Source organism: Podarcis liolepis (genome assembly GCF_965112155.1).
Source record: "Podarcis liolepis genome assembly, chromosome: 1".
Classification (NCBI taxonomy): domain Eukaryota; kingdom Metazoa; phylum Chordata; class Lepidosauria; order Squamata; family Lacertidae; genus Podarcis; species Podarcis liolepis.
This window is the reverse complement of record NC_139554.1, coordinates 17,877,602-17,894,268: the sequence shown is the minus strand read 5'-3', so window position 1 is coordinate 17,894,268 and position 16,667 is coordinate 17,877,602. Positions and strand designations below refer to the sequence as shown.

Genomic DNA, 16,667 nt, shown 5'->3' with positions numbered 1-16,667 from the left:
GTGGCCTTGGGAGATTCCTGAGGACCTGAGAGACTGGCCTGGGGCAGGGGGGCTCAGGGCCTCAGGTTCACCATCCCGGGGCTACATGCTCTCTTTTGGGGCTATCTGTCTGGTCAAGATAAGAAGGATTGCTGGACAAGCTGAGCCTTGGGTCTCGTCACCCACTAACAACTTAGATGTTACTGCTGAGATTTCCCTTCCCAGAAGCATCCGGCCACACGCCTCAACAGGAACAGATGGCCTTCTCTTCACTCCCACCCACAGCAAAGAATTAAATGCCTGCAGTCAACCATCAGGCCTAAGCAGCTGCATTTTACAGCTCGGCAAAATCAAAGCACCACGGCCGGCTTTCAACAGTGGTCGCTGAGCCACCCAGGGACACCCAAGGAAGGCAATGACCCATTATCTGTAACACCCAGTACAATTGGTTTATTGAGGCCCGGAGACACCTACCCCACCCATTCCCAAAGTTGGTTCCATCAAAAGAACCAAGCTACAAAAAGATACTGGAAAGAGGTGGTGTCCTGCCTTAGTTCGCATCGGAGCTCTATGGCGTGATAAGCATAATTCAAATTAATGTTATGGGACCGGTGGGTGTGTTGTGTTATATTTTTTATTATATACGAAAATTCAGTTCTAGTTATGCAGTCTTAAAACAGGAAGTGTGAGACACGTGTTTTCTCAAAGAAGCTCCATAGTGGCTGTGAGCACATATGAGCGATTTTCCTTTCTTTTGCTGTAGTTTCCTTGGCACAAGGGATAAGAACGCTCTACATTACATTTGAAGTGAAGAGGAGAGAACCGTAGAAAGTTGTTTTTTGTGTGTGTGTTTTTTAGAAGGTAACATATAAAATAGATTTTATTTTTCTTAATGCAAATGCAAAAACATTTATTATTTCACACACACACACACACACACACACACACAATCTGCACATGCAGTGTTGTGTGTGTGTGTGTGTGTGTGTGTGTGTGTGTGTGTGTGCACATACAGTGTTTAAAACCTTAATAATATGCATATTAGACAAAGTAGCACACAAAAATGCGTATATACTAGGGGAAATTTGCACTAAAATTTTCATGAGTACTTGGAAAAACCCACAAATTGATGCAGGAATTTGGAGAACTGAATATAATAAATGAGAAATGCCCATGAACTGAAATGGACAGATGCATTCATTCGTACTTCACGAAAGAGTGGGGACCTTTCCACAGGAGATGTCAAAATCAACACAAACAGAGCTCAACCAAAACAGCTCAGGTTAACATTGACTTGGCTTTTCAAAGGGACTCCCCCCCCCCCCCGCCCGCCCTGTCCCGCCCCGCCACTTTAGACAACAGCCAGATAACTTTTGCCATCGAAAGCTGACTGCTATTAAATGCTGCCAGCATGATGTCCGGGGCTGATGATCCATGGAATGGATTTTCCATCAAGGATTATCACCTGCATGAAGGCCCAATTGCATTGCCATGGAAGTGCAAAGGGACTGGGGGAACCCCCCCCCCCTGCAGTAATGAATGGGAGAGGAAAGAAACCAGGGAGCCTTCAGCAAGACAATGCCTCTTTCCCGCCTTATTAGCTGCCACATTATGCATGCAGGATAAGCCTCAATCTGCCATTTATCTAGGTACTTCTCACATACATTAGGTCTAATTAAGAATAAACACCGGCTGTGTATTCCCCCAGAAACAATGAGGAGCACAGGAGGAAATTTCCCACGTATGAGAACGTCAAAAGGCACGAGTCCAAACTGCCTGGCTGACTCCTGATTTGATTGCTGGGTGACAGCTCATGCCTCCTAAGAGAAAGTTTGGTGCTAAAGTGTATCTAAAATATGGAACAAGGATGGTCTTTTGCTTAGACTCCAGCTGCCCATTATCACTGGTCATTGGGCATGCTGGTTGGCACTGGTGGGAACTGGAGCTTGGAAACAGCTGGAGGGCCACAGATCCTTCATCCTACTTTTACATGGATCACCAAGTGTTGCTGTTTTTTAAAAAAAATCTTTTTATTAGCTTTTTTTTTAAGTGTAACCATTTCTGTATAGTAGACAACCATACAGGGTGTGGGTGTAAAGATAGATATAATCAAATAATATGTTAATAATAATAATAATAATAATAATAAAGTTTTATTTATATCCCACCCTCCCCAGCCGAAGTTGGGCTCAGAGTTGCTAACAACAGTAAAAATAAAACAGTTTACATAAAATCACAATCAATTAATTGAAATACATTCTAAAATCAATTCATTCTAAAATCAATCAAATTAATGGCAACCAGTGGGCTAGAGTTCTATGGGGATTTCCAAAGGAGCGGGTCAGACTGTGCCTTGGCCAAAGGCCTGGTAGAACAGCTCTGTCTTGCAGGCCCTGCGGAAAGATGTCAGGTTTCTCATTTTTTTTTAGCACAACAGGAAAGCTTATATGAAATTCATCTTCCTAGAATCATAGTACAGTGGTACCTCGGGTTAAGTACTTAATTCGTTCTGGAGGTCTGTTCTTAACCTGAAACTGTTCTTAACCTGAAGCACCACTTTAGCTAATGGGGCCTCCTGCTGCCGCCGCACCACCGGAGCACGATTTCTGTTCTCATCCTGAAGCAAAGTTCTTAATCTGAAGCACTATTTCTGGGTTAGCAGAGTCTGTAACCTGAAGCGTATATAACCCGAGGTACCACTGTATTGTAGAGCTGGAAGGGGCCACAAGAATCCTCTAGTCCAGCCCCCACAAGGCAGGAATCTTTTGCCCAAACCAACGACCCTGAGTCTTGTGCTCTACCAGCTGAGCTATACTGCTGGGTTTTCTTCTTCTTTGTGGGCAGAGAGATGGGGGGAAGGCAATAAGATAAAACAGGAGTGCTATCAATAAATTAAAGGCCTATTATCCTACTAATGGCTGGTCTTTTAGCTGATTACCCAAGTAATCTGATTCACCTGATTAAATTACATATATTTAAATAAATTTGAGCACATTCAAGCTTTCACTTTCTGCATAGATGGAGAACCAGTGGTCCGCCAGATGTTGTCGGACTCCAATTCCCATCAGTCCCAGATAGCATGGTCACAGAGGTGAGTTGCAGTTCAACAACATTTGGAGAGCCACAGATTCCCCATCCTTGATCTAGAGCAGGGGTCGGCAACCTAAAGCCCATAGGCCACAAGCAGCCCACAGGGGCCATTTAACTGGCCCACAAGACGCCCCTGAATCAAGCCAGCCACTCGGCAAGTCCCCTCATGCGGCACTAAACCAGCACGGCGCAGGGACTTGCTTTTGCGGCGCCAGAAATCGTGTAAGCGCAGACACCCAAAATCGTGGGGGCACGCTCTCTCTCTCTCACACACACACACAGACGATCCGGCCCACAGAGGGATCTCCGCTGGAGTAAAGCTTACCGACCCCTGATCTAGAGTTCTTAAAAAGACACTGAGGGAAGTGTGCTATAGCTGTTACCTGTTAAATTGGAAATTGCTACTATAATGTTATAGGGACGCAGGTGGTGCTGTGGGTTAAACCACAGAGCCTAGGACTTGCCAATCAGAAGGTTGGCGCTTTGAATCCCCGCGACGGGGTGAGCTCCCGTTGCTCGGTCCCTGCTCCTGCCAACCTAGCAGTTCGAAAGCACATCAAAGTGCAAGTAGATAAATAGGTACCACTCTGGCAGGAAGGTAAACGGCATTTCCGTGCGCCGCTCTGGTTCGCCAGAAGCGGCTTAGTCACGCTGGCCACATGACCCGGAAGCTGTACACCGGCTCCCTCGGCCAATAAAGCGAGATGAGCGCTGCAACCCCAGAGTCGTCCGTGACAGGACCTAATGGTCAGGGGTCCCTTTACCTTTACCTTACTATAATGTTAGAATGAAGGTCCGTCCTTTGCAGCCAAAGTAGCTTTAGAAAAAATAAAACAACTATCAGCTGCATTAATTACATTTTAACTCTGCCTGTTCTTCAACCAACAGCCTGATCCTATTAACCACTGAACCAGTTTTGTGATCCTGGTACTCAAGTGTCAAGACCTAAACAGCTCTGAACCAAGTTACCTGAAAGATGCTTTCCCTGCCCTTTACCAGTAAGTGCATGGAGATTTGACAAATGGAACCCAATTATGATTATTTTTTACGGCGGCCTGATGATGATCTGTTTGCACTAGCAGAGAGGTGAGTATTTTCACATGTTGCGGAATGCTCTCCTGCTGCAATATGAGAAGCCCCATATGTCCTGGCCTTCTGCCAGCTCTTTAGAAAGTATTCTGCCACACCTGTTTACAAAGTATTCCCCTAACCTCCAGACTTTGAACCTCCTGCTTTAATTGCTGTTTTAAGCGTTGTAATTGTTGTGCTGTTTCAATGGGCTTGCTTTACTGCACTTTCCAATTGTGCATGCTTATGCTAATGTTTTGATGAGATGGTTTTATGGTGTGTTTTAATTATGTGAGTTTTCGCAATTGGTTTTATACTTGTACAAACTGCTTAGAAGCCACATGGGCAACTAAGCAGTATAGAAATTTAATAAGAATAATAAATAATAATTCTCTGCCTGTTCTTTGGAAGTAATTCCTATTGAGTGCAATTGTGTTTAAAATCCCAACTGTGCCACCTCCCAGTCTTCTTCCTCTGCCCATGCATCATAATGACGCCCCTAATCCCCAGGGATTCCCTAGCTGCTGTGGTCTAAACCACTGAGCCTCTTGGGCTTGCTGATCAGAAGGTCGGCGGTTCAAATCCCCATGACAGGGTCAGGTCCCCTTGCTCTGTCCCAGCTCCTGCCAACCTAGCAGTTTGAAAGCACGCCAGTGCAAGTAGATAAATAGGTATCGCTATTGTGGCGGGAAGGTAAACGGCATTTCCGTGCGCTCTGGTTTCTGTCACGGTGTTCCATTGTGCCAGAAGCAGTTTCGTCATCCTGGCCACATGACCTGAAAAGCTGTCTGTGGACAAACACCAGCTCCCTCTGCCTGAAAGCGAGATGAGCGCCGTAACCCCATAGTCGCCTTTCACAGGACTTAACCGTCCAGGGGTCCTTTACCTTTACCTTACCTCCCACCTCTCCTCTGCATCCAGCCAGTCAGTGACATCACCAATAAAAATGCGTTATGCTGCTTACCACCACAACCACCTGAGGGGTGCTTTTTAGATGTGTTTGTGGGAAAAGGGGTTATTGGACTGTTTTTCTTTTATTATCTATTTTTGTGTTCTCATTTAGTATTTTTCTGTTGTGAAGCATCCTGGGATCTTTGGATGGAGGGAAGTATACAAATTGAATTAATCATCATCTTGTGAATACCGTCCCTAAACAGCACCCTCATTGCCACTGCATGCCGCCTAGCATTTATACAAAGCAGGCAGGGTTTTTATTTCTGTTTTAAGTTCCTTTTAAAATAGTTACAGCATGGCCAAAAGTCAATCAAAAGTTGACAGATTCATCTCAGGCTGGTATGATTTTATTACCAATGTTAACAAAAACTGAGAATGATAGCAAGCCACCAGCACAATATGCTCTCATCCAGAACTTTTGGCTGTATATCTGGACATAGTACTGACTCATACTATCTGATGGGTACACCTGAATGAAGCTACAGTGGTACCTCTGGTTGCGAACGGGATCCATCCCAAAGGCCCGTTCGCAACATGAGCAGAACGCAACCCGCTTCTGCGCTTGTCGCTGCTTCTGCGCATGCGCGTGACGTCATTTTGAGCATCTGCCCATGTGCGAGCGGCGAAACCCAGAAGTAACGCTTTCCGGTACTTCCGGGTCGCCACGGGATACGACCTGAAAATGCTCTACCTGAAGCAAACGCAACATGAGGTATGACTGTACAAAAATAAGAATGTAAGATTATTTTGAACACACACACTAACATACACACAGAGAGAGAAAGAGACAGACAGACAACAGCCTGCACCAATTACTTCTTCAAAGTACTTATTCATGCAGTAGACTATGGAACTCACTCCCACAGGAGTCAGTGATGGCCACCAACTTGGACAGCCTTAAAAGAGGATTGGACAAATTCATGGAGGAGACGGCTATTGGTGGCTACCAGCCACAATGGCTACACTCTGCCCCCACAGTTGGGGGCAATGCTGCTGAATACCAATTGCATGGAAACCATAGGAAGGGAGAGTAGTCTTGGGCTTGGATTCCTGCAGACACCAGGGTAGCCACTGTAAGAGCAGGATGCTGGACTAGATGAGACACTGGCCTGATCCAGCAGGCTCTTCTTATGTTCTTATACGGCTGCTAGGTTTGGTTCTATGTTTGCAGCTAACATAAAATCACTTTAAAAGTGTTTTTCATATTAAAACACTTGCTACCTGAATCCACGGTGAATCCTCATGTATACAGTTATAAAACTACAGCCCTGCAGTCAGAATAATTCCATGCAGGCAACCTTCTATTATTTCTGGAAGTCTGACCATCACTTTGATTCCATGTACATTACGATATTTGAATTCACGTATTTTGCATTATTTTTCGTTCCAATGCAGTCCCATTGAGTTCCCTGGAGATTGCATCCCTGCAGCCTTAAGCACTTCATACAGATCGTTATCCAATTAGTCGCATTTCAAGACAACAAGACCTCTTCCCACGAGAAAAGAAGCACCTAACTGAACAATAATAAAAACAACGATTCCTTAAGCAGCATCGTTTTTAAGGACTTTTAATTAAGCGGCAACAACTGTGTAAACAGTTGTGACGGCGCAGAGGGCATCCCCACTACAAAGACACTTCAACTGCATACATGACCTTTCGGCTTTTGACTCTGCAGGTCAGATTCCCCACATACTCTTCTGATCAGGTCCAGCTCATGCTTAAAGCAATATTAACTGTTCTTCAAATAGGAGTGGCAAGAAGCAAACCTGCTACCGCACACTGGGCCCCCTTTATTTTTATTGGACTCGGGTGGCGCTGTGGTCTAACCACTGTGCCGCTTGGGCTCGCCGATCGGAAGGTCGGCGGTTCAAATCCCCGCGATGGGGTGAGGTCCCATTGCTCGGTCCCAGCTTCTGCCAACCTAGCAGTTCAAAAGCACACCCCAAAGTGCAAGTAGATAAATGGTACCACTCCGACGGGAAGATAAACGGCATTTCCGTGCACTGCTCTGGTTTCACCAGAGGCAGCTTAGTCATGCTAGCCACGCCGGCTCCCTTGGCCAGTAAAGCAAGATGAGCGCTGCAACCCCAGAGTCGTTCGTGACTGGACTTAACTGTCAGGAGTCCTTTACCTTTACCTTTATGATCTGTTGTCATAGAGAGCTGTTTCAGAACCAATGTAAAAGGGAATTGAATGAGTCCCCATTTAGTCTGATTTCTGAAACGGGTTAGTAACAAATGAGTGCAAATGGGTATACTTGGTTCTTTGCCATTCATGCCCACCATTCATCATCCATTAGGACAGAGGTGAGGGACCTATGGCCCTCCAAATGCCACAGGACCACAATTCCCATCATCCCTGGGGCTGATGGAAGTTGGAGTTCAACAGCACCTGTATAGGGCATCAAGCTCCCCACCCCTGAATTAGGCAGTATGTATAGGCTTATGCTTCCTTTGCTGCTGCTGCTGCAGCAGCAGAGCTGTTGTTAACAGCCGCCATGTTTATTTATCCACAATGCTCAAGGCTGTATCTTTCCATGGAATGGGGTTGGGTGGAGGCTGCAGACGCCTAGTGCTGTCGCCCAAAGCAGCTCTGCTAACAGGGGCAAAACTCTGGTGAACAACAACAACAATGGAATTGGACACGGTTATTCTTGAGTGCCCACAAGTGAAGAGAATGCTGTTGCTCTCAAGTCCTGTTTGCAAGCCTCCCGCAGGCATCTCACTGGCTACCCTGAGAACAGGATTCCTTTGCTCTGATCCAGCAGGGCCCTTGTGTAATGCTGTATTGAATTTGTGGTAAGAGTTCCATCTGTGGTGCTAGATCTGCAGTGGCTCATTCACACGTACAAGTCATCGCTCGTCCTTGAAGTCATGGATGTGTGAACCAGCTGTTCTGCTACCCTCAAAGGAGAGAAATGTTCTCTCTGTCTATAAGCTGAAAGAAACACAATTATTCAACATGAGATTCTAAACCCAGGAAGTTTACAACGAGCCTGTCGTGAATCTCAAAATATGAAAAAAGATTCACGTTGTACCTTTAAAAAAACCTGATAAAACTGTGGTGCTGTGACAGGTGTTACTCCAGACACCGTTAATTTGGCCATCCACGCCTGTCATCTAAAGCTTTTATCAAAAACATCATTCTGACATTAGCGGATAGTCTGGCACTGTCTGCATCTTTTGATGTCGCACAGCCAGAATGTATTCATCTGTTTTTAAGGAAGAGAATTCACACAATATCAATATCTTTGTTCTCCAATCCCTGGAGCACTTAAGCTATGCATTGCCAGTCAAACCCAAGCAAAGCCTATTTTTGAATTGCAGTAATGCTCCTACGAGGACCCACTTAACATTGTAAGGCTCTTTTTTAAAAAAGAAAAGATATATGGCGTAATTTTCATTTTGCAGGTAGTGTAGTTAAAAGAGCGAACATCCATCCACTCTGCGACTATAATGCCTAACGCAACATGAGGCTCTTTAAAAAGATGCACCATAATAACTTTCCCATTTAAATTCGGAGAGGCACTTGAGAATCCTTAGTTGATAAATGGAATTTCATTCCATATTGATCAGTGAGCATGAACAGCCTTTTTTTTTTTTTTAAGGGAACCTAGAAGCAAGAAGTCATAACATTATTTTCAAATCAGCTACAAGCCAGCTACAAGGAGATGTATCGCCTTTCCAGTACAAAGTCATAACACTGTATTATTTACGCCGCAAATTTTCTCCAAAGATTAAAACCCACAACTCATTTCGGTGTCAAGGCTGATTCCCACGCGTCATTCCAGTGATAAAAGTATCATATGAGAAACGTTTGTAACCATGGCCTGGTCACAAGTAAGAACCGATAGGTTTTCATTCTAGAGGTAAGAAAAATTATGGCGAAGATATACAGCCCGGATTTCTTCAGTGGTTCAAAGAAAACTAGTTTCCTGCTCCCCTCCCTTCCCATTAAACCTTCCCGAGAAAATATTTGAGGACTCTGGGACCCCCCAAAGTTGATGGGCATTGCCATTCAAATGGTGTGTGCCTTGTGATTGATTGTGCAGCGTAGGCCTTACCTAGCCCCACCCAATATTTTATTCAAGTTGGCACCCCTGTACACACCCCCACCCTGTTCAGAGAAACCCCACTCTGGGTTTTTGCTATTTTTGCCCAACAGACCAAGTCTTCCACATCTTCTACCTCCCACAGAGAGCACTTGTGATCAGTTCTCTGCAACGTGACAAGAACATATAGACTGTCCCTGGAGGAGAGGAAAAGGAAGAAGAAACCTTCCAAAATGAGTAAAGGCTCTCTCAATAAAGGCCACAGGGAGAATTGGTTTCCCATGGTTTAAGGCTGTGATTTTCTCTGTTTCAAAGGGAAAGAGTGTGTGAGCTATTTGGACACCTTTATAATGGTAGCAGTCCTTTTGCGCATACCAGAACACAGCTCACAGCATCCACAGCTCCAGCACAGCGTGGGAACGTCGCTCACAAGCCTGTCTTTGCAGTAATCCCCACCTCCTAAATTTACTGCTGACCTCAGATCTCAGGTGCCTTGATCTGGCAGGTGGTCTCTCTCTTCTTCTGAAGAATGCCTGGTATTCCAGGTCTTGTATTGTCTTTTCTTAAGAGGCTTAATGGGTTTCTCCACCCACACCAAATAGACAGGCTTTTTACGCATTTCAGCTACACTGGCTGCTTAATGGACTCACGGCATCCTGATTCTTGTGCAGCCATTTCTGAAGAAGCAAAAATGCCCCTGAACTACTGAAGAACTTGGGATCCGCCAAGCCGCCTTGGGTAGGGGCTTTGGTCCTGAAAATTGAGGGATAGAACCTTTAATTACTGAGTAAGGTGACTGCAGCCCGCCTGCCATGAATTTTGGCTACCCAAGTGGCTTGGTGGGCTACAAGTTGTGCAGATCTCCGCAAACTCCGTTCTAGGTGGTGGTATTTGGTGACCAAGAAAGTGTAGCAGAGATTCAGTCCATCATTCACTCCACCTTGCACAGCAGCTTGTTAGGTAAGGAGCTGTAGCTCAGTGATAGAGTATCCACCTTGCATGCAGAAGGTCCCACGTTCAAATCCTGGCATCTCCACATAAGGGTGGGAGAGAACGCTGCCTGCAATCCACTCCCGGTTAATACTGAGTTAGGTGGACCATTACTCAGTATAGGCCACCTCCCAATCTCACTCTCCTCAAACCCTCTTATCCTCTTTGTTCCATCACTTGGTCTTTCTTCTCCATAGCATCCCACTCCATCTCGCAACATCCTCCTTTACCACAACTCTATCGTTTTCTTTATCTCGTTGCTCCTCAGCCTTGACTGTTTCCTGGGCCAGAGCTGCCAACACAACTTCACTCTGATCTCTCTGTGTTAAATACATCCTTTACTCCTATCCACCTGCTCTGTTTCCTGCCGAGCAATTTCGCGGTTTCTTGCCAAATCTTCCTCTCATCTCAGTATTTGATTGTTTCTGCAAATTCTCTTCTTCAACCTGCTCCTTTGCCCATTCTCTCCCTCCCCCCCCCAATTAGTACCTTTATCTCATATGTACACTGAAATCTTCACCAATGGTTCCTCTCATGTCTGATATGGGGTGAATGGTTATCAGTGAAAGAGGCGCCCTGGCTATAGAATCACCTCCCCAGGAGGTCTCAACCTGTGTCTATCTTGATGTCATTGTAGCAAGTGGCAAACAAGTTTTTATTTTCCTGGGTCTTTTATTTTAGTCTGTTTTATCTCTGCTAATGGTTTTATGAGCTTCTTTTATAGACGTTGAAGCTTTTAGTAGCTTAATTGTTTTATTGCAATTTGAGTTTCCTTGTAAGCTGCTCTGGGAATTTACTTGAAGGCAAGGGTAAAAATGTTCACAGTCATCCAAGAGTCTCCTGACTTTTTTTTTTTTTGCCCCAAACATACTCGTCCCCTTTTAATTTGCTCTGCGTGTGTGTGTATGCATGCATGAATTCTGCCTTTAACATGGTGGTGAATAACTTGTGGGCTTCAATACTGTTGGAAAGCTGCAGTGGGGTAATTTTTAATAATAAAAAATATAATTTTAGTAACTTCATTTAAAGCATCATCCTTTAGAACCAGCCACTTGGCCCTCAGAGGGCATGCCTGGTACGTATCTGGCCTTTGGACCAAAAAAGGTTCCCCACCCCTTAATTAAAGTTTCTACTTCACTTCCTGATCCATTTCCCTCTTGTATTTAGTAACTAGTGTTCTGCCTGTTCTTTCCTCTTATTCACATCTTTAAACTTTCCTATTTCAAGTGAGTCTTTTCTTGCTTTTAAACATGCTGTTTTTGTTTTCATTTTTTTAAAAAGCTATTTAGATCTCTGCCTATGCTCCAACTATTGACTGGTTCCTGCCTGCATCTCACACCTTCTGATCCTTTTGCAAATACTTTCCTTTCTCTTCTTGAACATAGCAATTAGTCACAAACAGGGTGGATCACAATTTAAATCACTAGTCAATAAGACCTTATTTAAATCACTAGTCAGTAAGACTTGATTTAAATCTTTTCTTTTTTATAGAAAGATTCATTCTTGATGGTATAATCTTAATATTTACAACCAGATGAAGGTTTCATTTTCGGAATAATCAATTTTCAGAGTAGTTTTTACAGTTATATAAAAAATTACTGATTTGGTTATACTATTAAAAATACATAGGCATATACAATAATTATGAAATTATTGTGAGATTTAATAAGTTAACTGTTTATATTTGGACAGCTTTTCTGCTGTACTTTATTGGAAGGAGGAAAAAAATCATTTCCTTAATAACAATTTAAACAATTTATTTAACTAAAACAATAACATTATAGCATATGTATCCATGCTTGTTAACAGATGTGGTTAAATGGTGTTTTTTTTTAAAAAAAGTGGACTGAATTTTAGCACACATGAAAAACAAATCCTTATTTCCTGATGAATAGCCTTTGGACTATAATGTAACTTAAACGGAAAACTATCTTTAGAAATATTTTTCCTTCAAAAGCATTTTATTTTAAAAATCCGATTTAAATAAAAAAAAATCTGATTTAAAAATAAATCAAGAAAATTAATCCTGATAGCAAATGTGGGTCAGGGCAGTAGCTCAAGGGAAGAGCACATGCTTTGCATGCCAAACTTCCCAGGTAGATCTCCAGGCAAAAGAAACCCTGGAGAACTGCTGCCAGCCAGTGTTGACAGAACTGAGTTAGATGGGCCAATAGTCTGACTTGGTAAAAGACAGCTTGCTATGTGTAGCTCTCTGCGCTTCTCCAAAGAACATTATTCCTCATTGCCCTACAGGCCAAGCATTGCAAGTAGTTTGAGAAGTACAGAAGTGTCCCAAGGATGAGCTCAATTTCTAGATGCTAAGAAATTGTTTTAAGGTGGGTGCAGGTGGCGCTGTGGGTTAAACTACAGAGCCTAGGACTTGCTGATCAGAAGGCTGGTGGTTCGAATCCCCGCGACGGGGTGAGGGCCTGTTGCTCGGTCCCAGATCCTGCCAACCTAGCAGTTCGAAAGCACGTCAAAGTGCAAGTAGATAAATAGGTACCGCTCCAGCGGGAAGGTAAATGGTGTTTCCGTGCCCTGCTCTGGTTCGCCAGAAGCGGTTTAGTCATGCTGGCCACATGACCCGGAAGCTGTAGGCCAATAAAGCGAGATCAGCGCCGCAACCCCAGAGTCGGTCACGAATGGACCTAATGGTCAGGGGTCCCTTTACATTTTATACAGCAACCAGAGGCTTCTGAGCCAAATCCAGCCTCCTTAACAAGCCCCGCCTGGGCCCTCTCCGTTACTAGACTAGAGACGGAAACAAGGTGAAGAAGAAGAAGAAAAATATGTTTCTATGGCAACAGAACTCGCCAGAGAGCATTAGGGGATGGACCGGAGGGTGAGACTCCAGCCCACCAACGCCTGCTCACAATTCAGAATCGCCCCTCCAGGAAGACTAGTTGCTCAACAGGGGTTTAAGATGTCTCCAATTTAGACAAATGGAGGAGCGGAAGATTCCACAGCAGCGATAAACCATAATCAGCATGTAATGGCTTGGACAGCAGGATGTTTCTTTTCAAGGGAACATATTGACACTTGAGCAACAGATCTGTGCCGGAGAGCAAAAAAAGACCAAAAACACCTAACAAAAAAGCTGAGATTTCAGCTCTGGTGATGCAAAAACCAGTCCTCAGATAAAGCAAAAGTTGGATATGAGAGGAGCCAGGTGCCCAGAAGAATTCTCCTGGCGGCATATATGAACTTCTGCTGAACTTTCAGGCCAGTCTGTGTCACAGTACATAAGATAAAATAGAATGCACTGGGGCTGCATAGTTAAGAATTGGTTTTTTCCACAAAAGGCCACGTTAAATTTGCCTCATGCCATGACCTCTCTTTTACCCCCTTATATATGACGACATCACCAGTAAGATGTTGCCTACACCAGTCTGTAGTTGGAAATAAACCAGTGACAGCTAGGAGCATCAGAAAATGAGGCTACCAAGAGCTTATTTTAGTTTTCCTGTTTATTTATATAAAGCCCTTCCTTCCCAAAGGAGCCCAGGGTAGCAAAACACATAAGCAGCAACAAAACAATTTCTTTAAAAAAATTAAACACATCTAAGAATACCTAAGGGATGAGGGTAGCGCTGTTGTTTAAACCACAGAGCCTAGGGCTTGCCGATCAGGTCAGCGGTTCGAATCCCCGTGACGGGGTGAGCTCCCGTTGCTCAGTCCCTGCTCCTGCCAACCTAGCAGTTCGAAAGCATGTCAAAGTGCAAGTAAACAGGTACCGCTCCGGCGGGAAGGTAAACAGCGTTTCCATGCGCTGCTCTGGTTCGCCAGAAGCGGCTTAGTCATGCTGACCACATGACCTGGAAGCTGTACGCCGGCTCCCTCGGCCAATAAAGCGAGATGAGCACCGCAACCCCAGAGTCGGCCACGACTGGACCTAATGGTCAGGGATTCCTTTAGCTTTAAGAATACCTAAAAGCAATTGCAGTATAGATGCAGACCGGGAAAGATCTCTACTTAAAATGCTTGAAAATGTAAGGTTTTCTGCAGGGGCGGCAAAGGCAGCAGAGACAGTGTGTTTGTATAATGCAATAGGACTGCATCTTATGCACATTTAACTTGCGAAATTTCAGCCATACCCAGTGGGACGCCGCTGGTTGAAATCCCAAAATTTAAACACAAGCAAGGTGGAGAGCTTAAAAGCTCCTTTGCGCTGTGACTGGCAAAATTTGGGATAAGAGGCAGCTGCAATCCATCATATCAATAAATGAAACAGGCCCTATCACCAAGGCCCCTGATTTGAAGCAGCACCAAACCACTTTAAACAGCAATGGCTTCCCTCAAAGATTCCCAATGAATCAACTCATGACCCAGTTGCAGGTCAGTTGGACACCGGTGATCTAAGCCGACTCACAGAACAGAGCCAGGATCCCTTCGCACCAAGCTGTTCCAAGCAGACTGCCATGTGCAACTGCAGCCTGTGGCTTCATTTATCTGATGTACAGTCTGCCACAGGCAGTGAGGAAATGGGAGCATGGCGTCTCTTGCCAGATGTGGCGCGGGGAAATGGGCTGTGTTTAGGAAGACAAACTGGCCTGACTGAAGTAAGTGGTGATCAAACCATGTGGGAGGAAGAGGAAAGCGCCCTGTTCTTCACTTCCCCGCCCTCCTGCCCCACCCAAGCTGGTAAGGGCGGGTAATAATAACAATAATGATGATGATCTATTTATACGCTGCCCATCTGACTAGGTTGCCCCAGCCATCCTGGGCAGCTTCCAACAAATGAAAAACATTAAGCAAAGAAAAACATTAAAAACATTAAAAACCTCCCTATATAGGGCTGCATTCAGATGTCTTCTAAAAGTCAGATAGTTGCTTATTTCCTTGGCATCTGATGGGTCTCCTGTATCCATCAGAGGTCCCATCTGCACTAAACAGCCTTGGTCCAGTATACCTGAAGGAACATCTCCACCCCCATCGTTCTACCCAGACACTAAGGTCCAGCTCCGAGGGCCTTCTGGTGGTTCCCTCACTGTGAGAAATGAGGTTACAGGGAACCGGGCAGAGGGCCTTCTCGTTGGTGGCGCCCTCCCTGTGGAATGCCCTCCCATCAGGCGGCAAGGAAATAAACAACTACCAGATTTTTAGAAGACATCTGAAGCCAGCTCTGTTTAGGGAAGTTTTAAATGTTTGATGCTTTATTGTGTTTTTAATATTCTGTTGTGAGCCACCCAGAGTGGCTGGGGAGGCCCAGCAAGATGGGTGGAGTATAAGTAAGATATAAGAAGAAGAAGAAGAAGAAGAAGAAGAAGAAGAAGAAGAAGAAGAAGTATCACACCACCTCAAAAATGCATGGATTCCCCCCAGCTTCATGTTCCGGCACCGGGGGGGGGGGGGCGGAGAGAGGGGGTGGGGCACCGAGTGCAGGGGGGCAGCCACGATGGCACCCTGCCAGGTTCGCAATGTTGGGGGCAGGGCGCTCCCCTCGCACTCCTCTTCCTCCTCCAGTGCTTCCCCCAAAGGATCCTGGGAACAGTAGTTTGTTAAGGATGCTGAGATTGGTTAGGAGACCCCTATTCTCCTCACAGAGCTACAATTCCCAGAGGTCCCTAGGAAGAGTGATGGGTGGTTAAACCGCTGTGGAAATTTCAGCTTTCTGTGGGGAATAGAGGGCATTTTAACAACTCCCTGAGCCCTTAATCAACTACGACCCCCAGGATTCTTTGGGAGGAGATGTGACTGTCTAAAGTGGCATGATACTGTTTTAAATGCATAGTGCAGGTGGGGCCTAGGTCTCTTCCACAACTCAGAAAAGCTCCGGGACCATTCGAAGAAATGAACCCTCTTTGCACTCCTGACCTAGTGTACTGCCAGTAGTAAAAAACCTTGACAAAACACCTGTGTTTATCACCCTGTGTAAACAACTGTGTACAATGGCTGCAAGATTTATAGAAGTATTGTGGGTGTGCAGTACTGGTAAAATGCAATTTAAATCAGGCTTTAGACAAAAGGAGAGGCATTGGGGAGTGAGGTGTTGCTGCCTGCCATGCTGTGCAGTCTGTACAAGAAGGCTGCCTGTGGGAAATTCCCCAAAAGATGAGCCTTTGCGTTAAGACGTCAGGCGACAGAAATGAAAAGGGCTTCTTGCCTTGAGTCATCTCCAGGGCCCTGGAATATCTCCCCCGAGCGCCAGCCATCCGATTTGAGTGACTGCCCAGGACTCCCCCCTCGGAAAACCATCGGGGGGGGGGTTCAAAACAGCGCAGGGGAGAGAGACAAAACTGGCAGGTTCAGAAGAAGATAGGAAGGCGGCGAGGCGAGACTTGAGCAGTACTGAAGAAGGCTCATCCTGACTTGTGGATGCAAAATACAGGGATATTTCCCCAGCGATATTCCTTGAGACTCAAAGCCTAGACAGAAAAGTGGAGTAATGCATCCAGTCCCTCAGTCTAATTTCAAAAGCCCTTTGCACGCTATGTTTGCAAGCCAGTTCGCAAGGAAACCAAAATATAAAATGCGGAAGGGTTAGTAGCTCAGTAAACTTAAGGTAATGAAATGATTACTTCTGACGTACAGTGA

At 45.1% G+C, this 16,667-nt stretch overlaps 2 protein-coding genes and 1 long non-coding RNA gene across 10 annotated transcripts in view; 1 reads left to right on the top strand and 2 right to left on the bottom strand.

Annotated features, from left to right (window-relative positions):
* CCDC85C (coiled-coil domain containing 85C) overlaps positions 1–16,667 on the bottom strand; it is a 183,438-nt gene that overhangs the window by 114,532 nt on the left and 52,239 nt on the right. The gene's annotated exons all lie outside the window — the stretch shown is intronic.
* Positions 104–10,263, top strand: LOC310685866. The gene is made up of 3 exons (XR_014515573.1): positions 104–2,460; positions 2,690–5,554; positions 5,613–10,263. It is a non-coding gene; the product is annotated as an uncharacterized lncRNA (long non-coding RNA).
* LOC310714064 (cholesterol 24-hydroxylase-like) overlaps positions 2,116–16,667 on the bottom strand; it is a 168,034-nt gene continuing 153,482 nt past the window's right edge. Inside the window, exon 16 of the transcript XR_014529570.1 lies at positions 2,116–2,393. The gene's annotated coding sequence lies outside the window, so the exon portion shown is untranslated. The remainder of the gene's footprint in view (positions 2,394–16,667) is intronic.